The 14,965-nt window shown below is 39.0% G+C and overlaps 1 protein-coding gene across 1 annotated transcript in view; it reads left to right on the top strand.

Annotated features, from left to right (window-relative positions):
- The window catches only part of SNRK (SNF related kinase), a 114,543-nt gene that overhangs the window by 43,598 nt on the left and 55,980 nt on the right, over positions 1-14,965 (top strand). The gene's annotated exons all lie outside the window — the stretch shown is intronic.

Here is a 14,965-nt window from a genome sequence, read left to right as displayed (position 1 = left end):
GCAACTAAGGGGCCAAGGCCAACCCCTGAAAGACCACTCCACACCATAAACCCCCTCCACCAAACTTTTTTACTCTTGGGCCAATGCAGTCAGACAAGTACCTTTCTCCTGGCAACCGCTAAACCCAGACATGTCCATCGGATTGCCAGACAGAGAAGCGTGATTCGTCACTCCAGAGAACACGTCTCCACTGCTCTAGAGTCCAGTGGCGGTGATCTTTACACCACTGCATCTGATGCTTTGCATTGCACTTGGTGATGTAAGGCTTGGATGTAGCTGCTCGGCCACGGAAACTTATTCCATGAAGCTTTCTACGAACTGTTGTGCTATTCTGATGGCTACTTGAAGTTCGGAGGTTTTTAGATATTGACTCTGCAGACAGTTATTATTATTTATTATTATACACGATTTATATAGCAAAGTTTGCTTTAGCTCGGGGGAAAGTGACATCTATGGCAATTGCATTTAAAAACCGGAACTGACCTGTAGTGACAGCCAGTGAGGGAGTCTCTCTGTATACATTGCTACTTCACTGTATACTCTGCTCCTCTCCTGCCCCCTCCTTGCACACACTGCCACCCTACAAAGATGACCTGTCACTTATATGCTATCACATAGAGGACCTATGTGATAGCAATAAAATCATAAGTTAAATGTTATATGCTATCACATAGAGTCCCTTATGTGATAGCAATAAAATCATAAGTTAAAAATGCAAAAAAATTGTAGACTTCCCATCCCATATACGCAGACTTGTTCGGTTTTTGGTCACGTGCATTCTGAATTTTTGGTATCGGTTTGGCACCAGATTTTTAATTTCGGTGCACCACTAAGTGTATGTGTTTTTTGTTTTTTTTTTTTTTTTTTTTTTTTTTTTTGTTGCTTGTAAAATTGTAAGACATTAGGATTGATGTATTCCACATATCGCATTACATGCAAACTGGGCAGCATGAGTTAAATGCCTACAAAGAGACGTCTCCAGTCCACAAGCCTTTTAATTGATAGAAGCCTAAAATCGCTGGTTGCCCAGTATCTGCAAATGACAACAGTTAGTAAAGCTGTATTTGGCTCCATCCTCCACCAGCAGCTAGGGCTTACTTTTTGTTGGTGAGGCTGCCATCATTGCATTTGGAACAGTGATAAGGGGTTAGAGACAAGCTAAAGTCAGTGTTTGCAAATACTGCTCACCCTGGGTTTTGGCCTTGTGGAGCACTGTAACAACTACAGCTTGCTGACAGTTTAAAAAAGGGGTGATCTGCATTTTTAAAAAGGGGTGATCTGCATGTTTTCTTTAACAATAATGTTAATTTTGTTTTTTATAAATGAGAAAGTTTGACTTGCAAAAATATTTATTATTTATTTATTTTCTATAGGAGATGAGTATTTTTTTTCTTTCTAGAAGAGCTGTATAGCTAAAGAGAATGGCTACCTCTTCTTTGTGTAGGGAAATTGCTTTGGTTCCCTGTTGATCTGAGCAGCTTAAAGCCATTTAATCCAATTTAAGGTCAGTCAACCTTGCTGAGATCCATAGTATAAATGGGTCAAAGCTGCATTTGTGTGTCATTCATTGCACACGGGTTTTTGCATGCTGGGTGCATGGCAGTAAAATGTTTGTTATCCTATTGATGCACTTTTTTAAATGATAAATTTGCTTCTCAGGGTCTGCAGTGAAATGGATCGAAGTGAAATGAGCACTATTTAGCTTTTCGTTTGCGTTTTACAAATTTTGTTCTTTATCTAGCCCTGGGAAATGAGACATGGACTTGTGGTCTTTTGTTTTTAAATACAGTACCCTGTCTTTGCATAGTACAGCAGAAGCACTAAACTGTATTCTAGATTAAAATACTGCACAAGCAGTGCACTGCTACAGCCATAATCTCTGAATCCTTGAAAGCTCCTACTATTTGCTAATCTACATATCTCTAATACAGTAACCATACTATAAAAGAACAAACTTCTACAGTGCTCAGCATAAATTAGTACACCCCTTTTTAAAAAGTAAGATTTTAATCAATATCTCAATGAACACAAAAAAAATTTCCAAAATTTTGACAAAACAGTTTTATAGAGCATTTGTTTAGCTCTTTACATGAAAGTAAGGTTAATATAACTTGGATTACAAAATCTTCAGTTTTACTCAAATTAGTTGATGCAAAAATGAATACACCCCACAACAAAAACTATTCCATCTAGTATGACCATCTACGACCTCCTTGAATTGTAAGCATAGCACCAAGTCTTCTAGGCATGGAATGAACAAGTGGTTTGTTTTTTTTTCCCATTCTTCAAGAACAACCTCTTTTAGAGATTGGATGCTGGCTGAAGAGTGATGCTCAATTTGTCTCTTCAGAATTCCCCATAAGTGTTCAATTGGGTTCAGATTAGGAGACATATTTTGACCAATGAATCAATTTCACTCTGTCCTTCTTCAGAAATGCAACAGTGGCCTTCGATGTGTGTTTTGGATTATTGTCATGTTGGAAAAGTGCATGATGACCAAGGGCACGGAGTGATGGTAGCATCTTCTCTTTCAATATAGAGCAGTACATCTGTGAATTGATGATACCATCAGTGAAATGCAGCTCCCCATGCATGGCCCCTGGCAAATTCTAGGGGGGCTTTTTTGTGCATGGGCTTTAGAAGAGGCTTCCTTCGTGCCATTCCTCTGCAGTGTATGCTGTATAGTACCACGGGAAACAATCACCCCAGTTTGGCTTTCTACTGCTTTAGCGAACTGCAATGAACTTGCATGGCAGTTTTCTTCAACTCCTTCATCAGAAGTAGCTCCTATCGAGGTATTAACATCCGTGGACAGCCCTGTGAGATGGTTGCAGTTCCATCTTTGTTAGATGTTTGTATCACTTTTGGTTCAGTATTCTGACTGATAAGTAAAGCTTTGCTGATCTTCTTGTAGCCTTCACCTTTCTTCTGTAAAGAAATTACTTTATTTCTTGTGCTTTGTGACATTTCTCTTTTATTGTGTGCCATTGCTGACAGCATGAAATGGGAAGGGGTTTTCTTTAAAGTGTTACTAAACCTACAACAGTAAAATCAGTCTGTATATGCAGTAGAGCATGCTTGTTATACTCACTGTGGAACCTAAGGGGTTCATTATCTGCATTGTGTAAAAATGCTGTTTGATCCTGACTTCTCTGATCCTCCCCTTCTAGTGTCCCCCTCTTATCTCCTGATAAGATATATTGTGTGGAGTGACTCTGCACATTCTCAGTTTGGTGTGTATTCCTAGAGAGGAGTTTTTTTGGGGGGGATCGTTCATGTTATCAGCACAAGGCCAAACAGTACTGTCCAGACAGAGGTCAGGGGTCCTGCATCCTTCTTTAGCAAAATGAAAAGTCCTCCTATAAGCTTTAACTAGTGTTCCGCTGGACACTGATAGACGTCACGAGACTGCTCTAACTGGTGATGGCAAAAGGTATTTTAGCAGTTTTTATATTTACTAAAATAATTGCATTTCCATGTTCTGTGTACTGTGGGAGACCAGATAGAGTAAATGCAGTGTCCTGGGTTTAGTAACACTTTAAGTACCTCCCTTGTATAATCAACTGTCTGCTGGACACCTCTTTAATGGTTTAACGAATAATTAGACTCGCTTGTAGTTGAATTCTTGTTAATTAGGATTTTGTTGTCTTAAGGTTTAGCTCTGCTTCTAAGGCTGGCCATACATTATACATTTTTCTTGAGAATTTTGTTTTAGATTTACCAAAAACCATATAATATGAGGTCAAACCTAAACAACACTTCCAATTGTATACAACTAGGCAGGACCTTGCACTACATAGTTGAACGTAAATCTAAAGGAAATTGGGCAGAAAATTTTAAGAAAATTGTATAGCGTATGGCCAGCCTAGGACTTTCATTGGGGTGTATTCATTTTTGCAACATGGTGCAGTGAATTTGTTAGGAAAATTTACTTTTTTGTGTGTGCAATTTAACAAATCGTGTTTGCAATCAATGGCTGCATTTGTTGGAGTATTTTGTAGTATAGTGTCCCATAGAAAATGTTGATTTTGAAAGAAAAGTAAAGGTTTTCTGACATCTGTTGGAGTGCACTCAAATAATCCAAAGAAATACTCACTGAGAATATGCTACTCTTTCCATTCATGAAAGATATCCGGTCCCCATGAAAACCTATTCAGTTTTGTTCTTGTGGTGGAGACTGCTTTCTGGCAATATGGCATATTTTGCATAAGGATAGAAATATCCTATAGTGGTATAGCAAGTTTCATTAATTAAAGCGGAGCTCCACCCAAAAGGGGAAGTTCCGCTTTAGAAGAGACTGGTCCCCCACTCCCCATTAAGGATTGGCACTTTGACAGGTACCCGCTCCCATCGCCTAGGCGATCGGAAGCGGAAGATGTCCTCCTACCCTCCCTCCCCATTGTCTTCTGGGACATGTGACAGGTCCCAGAAGACTACGGGGCCATTCAGGAAGCGCAGCGCTACTCGTACAGGTGCAGTGGGCACCCGGTTTTGAAGTCGCAAGCTGTCACAGCCGGGTGCTCACACCTGAAGATGCCGGTGCCTGGAACACCAGACGGCTGGTGAAACGGGCTTCGGTTAAGACACCATGGAATCGTGGGACAGGTGAGTGGCTGTTTTTTAAAAGTCAGCAGCTACAGTTTTTGTAGCTGCTGACTTTTATTTTTTTTAGTGTGAGCGGAACTCCTCTTTTAACCAGGATTTGAAAAATCTTTTCAAAGTGGTGTCCGTTAAGCTTTCATCTCCAATGTCCAGGCTGCTTCACTCCAATAATTCAGGCTTAAAGGGTTATTTGTTTTAATTTGCATCTGTCAAATTGCAGTCAGGAGCATGTTTACCCTATTATATGGAAAAATGTTGTTATAATCCTGGTTGGAAAAACTTTTGTTGTGGTCAGCTGGGTGTGGCTGAAGACCATGTTAACCCATTTAGCAGTCTTTCTCAATCAGGGTTCTACAGAAACGTAAGGTTCCTCCAAAGGTTGCCAGGGGATTGTTAAGCAGTCAGCAATTTTTGCCTTTCTGATAAGTAACCACTGACATCAGATGAGATGTAGATGTATTTATAATAAGCAGAGGTTCCCTAAAACTGTTAAGGTTTGTTAACCTGTTTAAAGGTTGAGCAAGGCTGCAATATGAAATTTAATGGCTCATTTTTTATTCTGTTAAGTCTTCTGTATTTCCTATTATTATTATTATTATACAGTATTTATAAAACTCCAACAGTTCGCTCAGCGCTTCCTATGGTTGGGATCTAATCTTTTGTAGTTCCATCCTTTTTGGCAGGGTCCATTCATGTAACATTTATCTTGAACCCAAAGCTGGACACATTATACCTGCAGCTGTTTTTCTGCTGACTTACCAAAGTGCAGGCACATTGAGGTGCAGTTTTACAGCAGCATTAAAAACTCTGCCCCTGCAGCTTGATCCTGGGTTCCTCTGATAGGCCCTCTTCCTGCCTTCTGTGCGTTCCTATTGGCCAGGGGGGCAGGAGGTAGCTGCAGGGCCATACACACAGGAAACAAGACAGGTCATTCACAGCAAGTGGCAAACATGTTGTACCCTAATGCAGTGAATGTATTCAGGTAGAAAACCACTTTACCTTTAGAACCACTTTAAATTAACCTGTTGATAATGAATTTCAGTTTGACTCCCAGGTAAATTATTCTGGAATCATTTTTTTTAGACAAATTTTCAACTTTTTATGTTTTTAACTGTCCAAATTACCTTTGGGGCATGACTGTTTGCTTTTCTCTTTTACTATTTATTTGCTTTTCAGTTTTTTTTTTTTCTTTTTACAGTTTTTCTTTTTTTATACTCCCTTGAAACATGTTGGCTCATAGCAAATAAGTGATAGAAATGACCTGAAGGTATCTGTGCATTGCTTTGAATGTTTTGCATCATTAAACAAGGTGTGGTGCCAAAAGGCATTTTCTGCATATGTTCTGTGATGATGGTTATCTCCCCAGGATAATGTGATGTATACGTGATAAAACTGTTAAAACATGCAGAAGAATAGTTGCTGTTGGAGCTGCTGTTTGCTGTTCAGGCAGTCCTTTATGCATGTTGTGAAACATCGAACGATACAAAAGCTTCCAGTGCTATGCTTGATGGAGATGATCATTATGGGTGTTGGAGTGGGCTATTTTATGAGCATGACTTTTGATGTTGCTGAGTAACTACTCTCCTGCCCTTGATTTTGGCATTTTAAACAGATGTTAACGAGCATGGCTTTGCTGTGCAGGCTCCAGAAGCCAATGATCATCTACCAATGATGGCGCAGTGACATAGTTTAAAAAGTGGCGTCAAAGATGGGACTTAGCATTGCCATGCAAGGAACATTTCTGAAATGTCACGCAGAATTTCGAGTTTGCTGAGGAGGTTAGCATAACATTGACAAATGCTGGCATTTATAGGTTTTTGCAGCAGTGCAGACTTGCTGTAATGTATAAATAGTCACTTGGATATGTGACATCCACCCAATATCTACTTTTGTTCTTTGTGCACTTCAACTCCACTGGATGCTGGGTATTGTTGCTCCCTCAGACCTACACCATAGAGTCAATGACTTTGGTTTCCAATACCAACAACCTTAAAGCAACTGCACACAAGTATAATAAATGGCTGTCTACTGAGCCTGGCTGTACACATTTTAGATTTGTTTTCTTTCATACAACCTGCAGTACAGATTCCTCCATCAACGCTATACAGCATGGATGAAGAAGTCTCCCGCTGAGGCTGTTGTATTGTATTGTCATAAAACACCCACACATTAGCTGCATCTAATTTGATGTAGCCAATGTTCAAACAACTCCTTACACTTTTCAGTCGAAGGATATTGGGCAGGAGGGGGCAAACCGTTTTCACCCATTAAGTCAAATCATCAGAAACCGGATGCAATTCAAACAGATTATGGCCAGCTTGAAGTTTAACTAAAAGCAAACCTTTTTTTTTATTATTTATTTTAGATTTGTTTTGGATGACGTGAAGATGGAGTAGAACACCTGTCAGTAATAGAGGGGGCACTGGTTCTGGTGACCTGGGAGTCCCCCAGGAATTCCCTTCAGGGATTTCTCACTTCTGTTTTGGCTATGATGCAGGGAGTGAAGGGAAAGCTCCCCAATGGGACACAGATGGCAAAAAAGAAACTGACAGGTTATACCCTTACTTTGGGGTTGTATCAGCAAAATACAGTTTCAACAAATTCCAAAAGCAAATCTAGTTGCTTTTCTTTTGTCAAGATACACACCTGTTTCCTGACACATGGAAAGTCTCTGCTGGTTTCTAAAATGGATATACTGACACCTGAATTGTGTGTTTTATACATCCACACTTGCAATAAGGACCTAAATTAGTTAGGCCGGCCCTAGCTAGTTTGATTCTCGTTAGGTTCAGCAGCAACCAGCTGAGATTCAAATCATGTATGGGCAGGCTGAATGTACCCAAATTGATCGATCAATCAACCTGATTACAACCAGCCTGCCGGATTTTACATGCGAATGTCGCTAGCGGCAGTTTATAGCCGCTAGCAATAATCACTGATTTATCCCAGCAGGGACAGGTTCCCCCGCCTCTCTGCTGGCAGCGCACAGTGGGAGGGATTCCCCATGGCTGCAGGAAAGAAATTTGCTCCGCCTATGGCCGGCCTTAGTTGCATATTTGCTCTAGAATCTCTTCTTGGATTGTGTTTTACAATGGAAGTGGTATGTACTTGATGAATTGATAGAACACTCCTCTTATATACTGGTCTAACCAGAAATAGGATAGATGTATGACAGCATTGAATATTATGATTTATCTTCAAGTATACACAGTAGAGATCTACAGCAAAATATGTGGGGTTGTACATCACTTCACTAAACCCCTGTATTTCTACCATGACAGCCACAAATTTAATGGCTTGGTATGTCTAAAATATCAGGAAAACTGTTATACATGTGCCAACTTGAGACACTTAAATAGTATCTTCAACCTGTAAACAAAAATGTGTAAGTTTTAAAAAGCACACTTACCTGTCTCAGGATCCAGCAATGTCCTCCCCCAACCCGGCTCTTTGCCGTCTTTGGGTGCACACGTTGGCATTTTACCTGTGGGAAGCCAATTGTGACTCTTTGCAGCTTCACAGCTGACTACCCACCGTGCATGCACAAGCCCTGCTGTTCCCTTTGAATGGTCCCATGTTTGACTTCGTTGTTGACAGCTTGAATGCTAAAGTGTTTATACCAGACTCATAATAGAGTTTTCAATTAATTGGATTAATATCAAAATCTCTAGTGTTAGGGTGTATTATGAAAACAAAACAAACCAAAAATATAATATGTACAATTGTGTATATGTACAGATGTATTTTTTTTCCCCCTCCATGTGTAAAAAAGTTTTTTTTGTTTTTTTTTGTTTTGTTCTTGACTATCTGTACTCCTGTTCTTTTTATCTTGGCCAGTTGGCCATTTATTTACTGCAGCAATGACATCTGTTGTCCCCCACCCCATCTGAAAAAACACAAAAGTGTTTGAAAGAATGTCGTTGTGGCTGTTTCTGTACACAAAGAAGTGAATGTATGTCCCAAAATCTCAATTTTTCATGTATAATATACTTGTGGTTTAAAAGCAGAAGAATTTGCTACATAGAGCCCTGGTGACATACAGGGTTAATAACTGATGACAGATTTAAAATGACCAAATGTACAGCTTGAAGTATTATAGATAAAATACATCCTTGCTGTAGACTGTTTGTTTTTTTTTCTTTTAGCACGACATGCTCCATGAGATAATTTAGCCGTTATTTCCTTTTGGTTGCTGCACCTCCTGACAAATGTTCTGTGTTGTAGGTTTTTGTTTTTATACGCAAGGTCTTCATAAGATTGAGAATTTCTACTTTTCTATATTCACCAAATATGCCTTTTGTTCATGTAAAACCACAATGCCAGAAAATTTGGGATGCTGTGTATAATCTACATAAAAACAGAATGCAATGATTTGCAAATTTCCTAAACACACATTTTATTCACTATAGAAAACCACTTATTTTGCCCATTTCTTTGTTGTCCTGTCCCAACTTTGAGACTTGTTGCTGCCATCAATTTCAAAATGACTTTGTTTTCTTAAAATTGTACATTTTCTTAATTTAAATATTTGATGTGTTTTCTGTTGTGAATAAAATACAGGTTATAGTGGAGTTGCACTCAGCCTATCAAAAAATAAGTCGGCTACAAAAACTATAGCAGCTGACTTTTAAAAAACAGCCACTTACCTGTCCCGTGGTGTGTCCCCCGCAGCTAGTTTCACCGGCCGTCCTGTATTCCAGGCCGGCATCTTCAGTGTGGGCACCCGGCTGTGATAGCTTGCGGCTTCACAGCTGGGTACCCACGGCGCATGCGCGAGTAGCTCTTCGCTTTTTCAATGGTCCTGTAGTCTTCTTGGACCTGTCATGTGTCCCAAAAGACTACAGGGAGGGGAGGACACCTTCCTCTTCCGATCGCCCTAGGCGATTGGACTGGAAGTGGGAGCGGGTACCTGTCAAATTTGGGTACCCCCCCCCCCCAAGGTGGCAATCCTTAATGGGGAGTAGTTCTTAAAGCGGAACTTCCCCTTTTGGGTGGAGCTCCACTTTAATGAGTTTTAGAAATCCTTGCATTCTGATTTTTTTTTTTTTTTTTTTTTTTTTTTTTTTTATAGATTTTACACAGCAACCCAACCCATTTTTTGGAATTGGGGTTGTAATACAATGATACTATGTAGTACAGGGATTTACTGCTAGCTATAGTGTTACATTTTTTTTTTTCGGCCAGAGGTTCCTAATGGTGAAGTTCCTGCTCATGGATAGCTGGACACATCTGGCATGGTCAGTAAGGGAGTGTTAATGTTATAGAACATTGGTCTCCAAACTGTGGTCATTTGCTTACTTTCAGTGCCCTTGGGGCACTATCCCATTCACTGACATCAACAATGAGACATAATTCCTCCCATTGACACTAACAGTGGGGCATCATTCCGCCCAATGACAAAAATGATGATACACAAGTCCTACCACTGACACCAACAATGGGCGCACTATTCCTTCCACTGACACCAATGATGGGTCATTGTTTACTCCCACTGACACTGGACGTGTTCTGATCCCACTGGCCACAGTTTGGCCCTCTTAAACTCTGAAGGACATTAAACTGGCCCTTTGTTTGGAAAGTTTGAAAACCCGTTTACAGAGAATGCATTTAGTATTGTACATATGGATATACCTGCAGCAGGCATTTAGCAGCTTTGTTGAAGCCCACTCAAGCATCCTTCAGCTTCTGTTCTGGCTCCGTGATCTATGCATAACATTCCTAAACTGGAACTTAGGCTTGCTTTAAAGTTTATGTAAAGGTAAGATATTCTAAACTTCTAAATTCAGTTTTTATTGCTGTTGGTGTCCCCACTGGGGTGATTCACCTCTGGATTCATCCCAGTGACCATTGTTACTGATAAAGAAAGTAAGGGATAATCCAAAATGTTTGCGTTGTCATCAAAACAAGAGCAGAAGGAAAGTCTCACAATGCAGATACCTGTTCTGAAGACAACTATATAAAAGGAAAATCCCCCTCACTTTGAGGAGGCTTCATCTTACTTTCTATTGCGTCTCTGGGTCAGGAAGTATAGGGACACAGGCAGCAAAAAATAACCTGAAAAGATTTTAACTCTTCCCTACTCTATTCAAATCGGGGGGGGGGAGAGAAAATTTGAGCTATTTGTTCACATTAACCCTTGTGCTGTAAGAGCAGTTTTCACATTCTTTTGCATTAATTTAAAAAAATGTTTTAGGTCTGAAGATTTCTTTAATACCGCAAAGAACATATTTTCTGAAAGCAGACACCCTAGAGAATAGAATATTAGTAGTTCCAAATTTTGTATGTCACACAATAGTAGCACAACTGTTTATCAAGTACAAAAGTTCAATAAAATATACACTTAAGTAAATTTTAGGCCCAAAAACACAATGTATTCTACAGTTATTTTGGTAAAATATAGAAGATAAGCTTTTACAGAGTAAATAGATACCAAACATCTTAAGTTTTAAAATTGTGTGCATGAAATGGTGCAAACTTGGGTACCCTTAATTTTTATTTATTTTTTAATATAGCTGATGCTTTAAAAGCCCCAATGGGTCGTCAGTTTAAAGTAAACCATGAATAATGAGCCTATAATTATTCTCACTCCAGCATGCACGGCAATATGTAATGTGTAGCACACTTGATGATTTCTTGTTTTCATTTGTATTTATGTGGGGGGGTAAGTGCTTGGCTGTAACTTTCATTTTTTCTTTTTCTTTTTTTGGAAGGGCAAAGTATGGTATAAGCACACATGATTGGTTTGTGGGGGAAGGGAGCACATAAGCCAACTGTTGCTGGTAGGTAGCGTGTATAAATTCTCCTTGCTGGTATTAGTTGATATGGACTAATGCATTTTACACAAAATTTGTTCTGTTTTACTTCACTTTAACTATTCAAGATGGACAAATGGGGTGGAGGTTTCTTTTTTTTTTTTTTTTAATGGAAAACATATTTAAGAAGTCTTTGTTAATCTTCTAACAAAATAGTGTATAAATTTGCTCTCCTAGGAATACGAGTGGAATGGATGTTATACTTTTGTGTGACATGTTTTAGAATTATAAATTGTAATGCCGTATTTGGTGTGCGTGTTTTTGTTTTGGGTTTTTTTTAAGATTGGAAGTATATATTTAGTGGTCTCAATGTACAAATGATAAAATGTATAAGTTAGTACTTCCTGTGAATGTTTGATGTCCACCCACTCTTTGCTCAGAGTGACTCTTGAAGAATGAAGCAAATGTAAAAATAGCAGTTAAACAGGATGATATGAATTCTTAAGTCAGTTGCCTTTATGTGTCAGCAGTCTGCAAACATTCTCCCTGTTCTGCAGCTAGTAAAAGTTAACCCACATGGTTCCAAAGGTTCACTCCATTATGGAATTGCTCAGATGGAAAGTCTACTTTCTAGTTTCAGGTTTTTAAATTTTCTAGTTAACATTATTACATTAGTTAAATTTTTATAGTGAACAGATTTTATGGAAATATTCAGCAGTTTGTTGGAAGTATTGCATAAAAGCTAACTGGATGCGAGAATGTTGTTTAATTCAACCTGCAATTCCTATGGCTAACAAATGTGAGTCTTGATACAGCAACTGTGATCCAAGAGCATGGAAGATCCTTATTGGCATCACGCCCAGTGCACCACTAGCGCCAGCATGGAAGGTTCTTTTACTTTTCTTTTAGGCAGACATTCATGAATACTTCCATTCATAACAATAATTGCTTTCTTACTAGAACATGGGACATCAGTGCATATAGGGAGCTCATCCTGAATGACCAAACCTGCTTATTATAGAAGAACAGATAGGCATTGATGAAAATAGAATCTCTCATTGTCTTCTTTGGCTGGTACGGATTGTACGTTTCATAAAGACACCAGCACCATCAAAAAAGCGTATTTGTATTAACTATATTTAATTGTCCTGTGGTTTTTTGTGTTTTGGTTTTTTTTGATCTTTCCCAACCTGGGTTTTGTGAAACAACTTTTTTTGCTGATCATCATAGATATTTTGTTTCAGCTTATTAAAAGCATCTGAATATTCTTATTACATGAATATTCCGATTTTAATTAAATCTATTTCTGTACCAAGTGAAATGAGTAAAATATAATTTTGCATGGTATAATTTGTGTAATTTAAATAAATATCCTTAATTCTCCCTTCGGTAGATCTCCTTCCTCTTCCGCTCCCCCACTCTCCCCCTTCCTTATGTAGCTCAGACAACTCTTTGCTCACCGAGCCCCTGAAAATAATGTAATCCAATAGTTTGCAGGTTCATGTCGCTTTGTTTCCTTGCATTATACAGTTTGCCATGCTGTCTAATTATGTTCATATATCTTTTGCTTGTTTTCTTTTGTATTGATTGTGGTTTTTCTCAATTGCACAGTTTACACCTAAGTGTTGTTGTATTTTCTGCTTTAAAAAAATGGGTTTGACCTTTAATAAAAATGTACAATTTTAAAAAATATCCATAGTTATTAGGTGAAGGAACAAGGCTGGCAGATATCCCAATGGTAACTACGCCCCAGGGATGGGGGACTGTTTATTCAGTAGCTCTATTCTTATAGGCAACAGAGGCAAAAAGACAGCTTTTTTTTTTTTCTTCCCAGTTAGTGGCAACTGGTTTTCTTTTTCCAATTGTATGCAGTAATATAGATAAATGTATCTACACACTATCAAAATGTCCTAAGCCAAGTGGGTGGCAATTTCAACAATATGTCTTGTGTTAAATCATGTGTTAAAAAGATGGTCTGCCCATAGACTTCAGGTATAAAAATCCCAGGCCTGATGGTCAGTGATGTTAGGAGTCAGTATTGCTGATTGCACTGTTGAAGGTCTGACAAAGCAGGTATGGTGTGTCAAACCATGCAGCCTGCTGATCCTGTGGAACTTTCAAACTACACTACAACGATCAGGAAGTAGCAAAGCTAGCAATACACAACTGAGTGGAAAATTATTGGTAGACCAGTGACTGTCCCATCAGGTGCTTACTGTTTGGATATTCAGGAAGCTGTGGTTGTCATGGCTGCTTAAGTACCATAGTTGGCAGTGGAGATTCCTCCATCCATGCTGATTAGCATAAATGTGGGAACCAATTGATCTCTCTCGTTTTGGACTGAAGAAAAGAAACCTAGTTGTATATAGATGACCTCAGACTTGTTCATATGAGCTTTTGAGTTACTAGTAAATGTTTGTACTTTCTTTCACTTTTTTATTTTATTGAAAAAAGACAAAGCCACTCTTCTACATTGCATACAGTATGACAGCCTTTTTCAACCAGGATGCCTTCAGGTTTATTCAGGGGTGCCTTGGCAAAATGCCTAAAAAGTTCCCCAAACATTATTCACAAGCCAGTGTGTATGTCAAGCCTGCCATATTACACAAAGCCATGGATTTTCATTGGGCACCATTACAACCATCTAGCAGCCAGAATCCCAACAACCAATGACCTAATCAGTTGATAGAGGACGTTTGGTGCCTGCACAGCATCCTTGTTTGCCCCTATCTGTCAGTACTAAGGTCACATTAGCTGAGTGAGGGAGAAGAGAAACAATGGAATACTGGTCAGTACCAGTCTGCATTTGTTTTTGAAGAATAAATTGCCTCTAACGTTGACTGTTCTATATGTGCGAGTGTTGCTGCAATATGTAAAACTAGAAAAGCTACAATTTCTGGGGAAATTGTGTGAAGTGTTCTTGCCTCCACCAGTAGTCTACAACTGGAGTGGGCGAAGTAACTGGTTGGAGTGGCTGGACTAACTGTGAAAAGGTTTTGTCAGCTCCCATTCTAGTTTTGAACAATCCGCCATTCATTCCTATGGGACCAATTTCACCACAAAAACGCTGATATTTATTGAACCATTCGGCGAAACGTTCCACAAAGTAATAGCACACCAATCGGGAACAATCCGCACGTTTCGGTATATTACTGTCTATGTAGTGTAAAAACTGTGGGAGGAGTTAGGGTGGTAAATTGGGCTATAAGAATATATATGTGAGATAACAGTAAGTGGTCTTGCAATGCAAGAACACTTAACTATTAGTTTAGTTTTTTACATTTTTGAACAGGTTGCCTCAAGATTTGTGCATCATTTTAAATGGTGTCTTGACTGAAAAAAGGTTGAGAAAGTATGACACAAAACTTAGATCACCAATTTTATCCAGTTTTCCAAATAACCAGATTAGGAAACATCACCCAGTGGCGTGCACTGTCACAAAGTCAATGGCTATAGAGAACAAACTGAGCAACCATCCCAGAAAACATGAACTGAAACAAACCAACGAAGGGAGGGAGAATCAAGAATACCATTACATCTAGTATGGAAATTATTACCCATTTCAGAACTATGAGCTTGATAACACAGGAAAGCCTAGAGAAAACTCCCCC

The sequence above is a fragment of the Staurois parvus genome, unplaced genomic scaffold (genome assembly GCF_062004578.1).
Source record: "Staurois parvus isolate SC_StPar_1 unplaced genomic scaffold, SC_StPar_1.0 ptg000021l, whole genome shotgun sequence".
Lineage (NCBI taxonomy): Eukaryota > Metazoa > Chordata > Amphibia > Anura > Ranidae > Staurois > Staurois parvus.
Note: the sequence above shows the minus strand (reverse complement) of the source record. Positions and strands in the feature narration are given on the sequence as shown.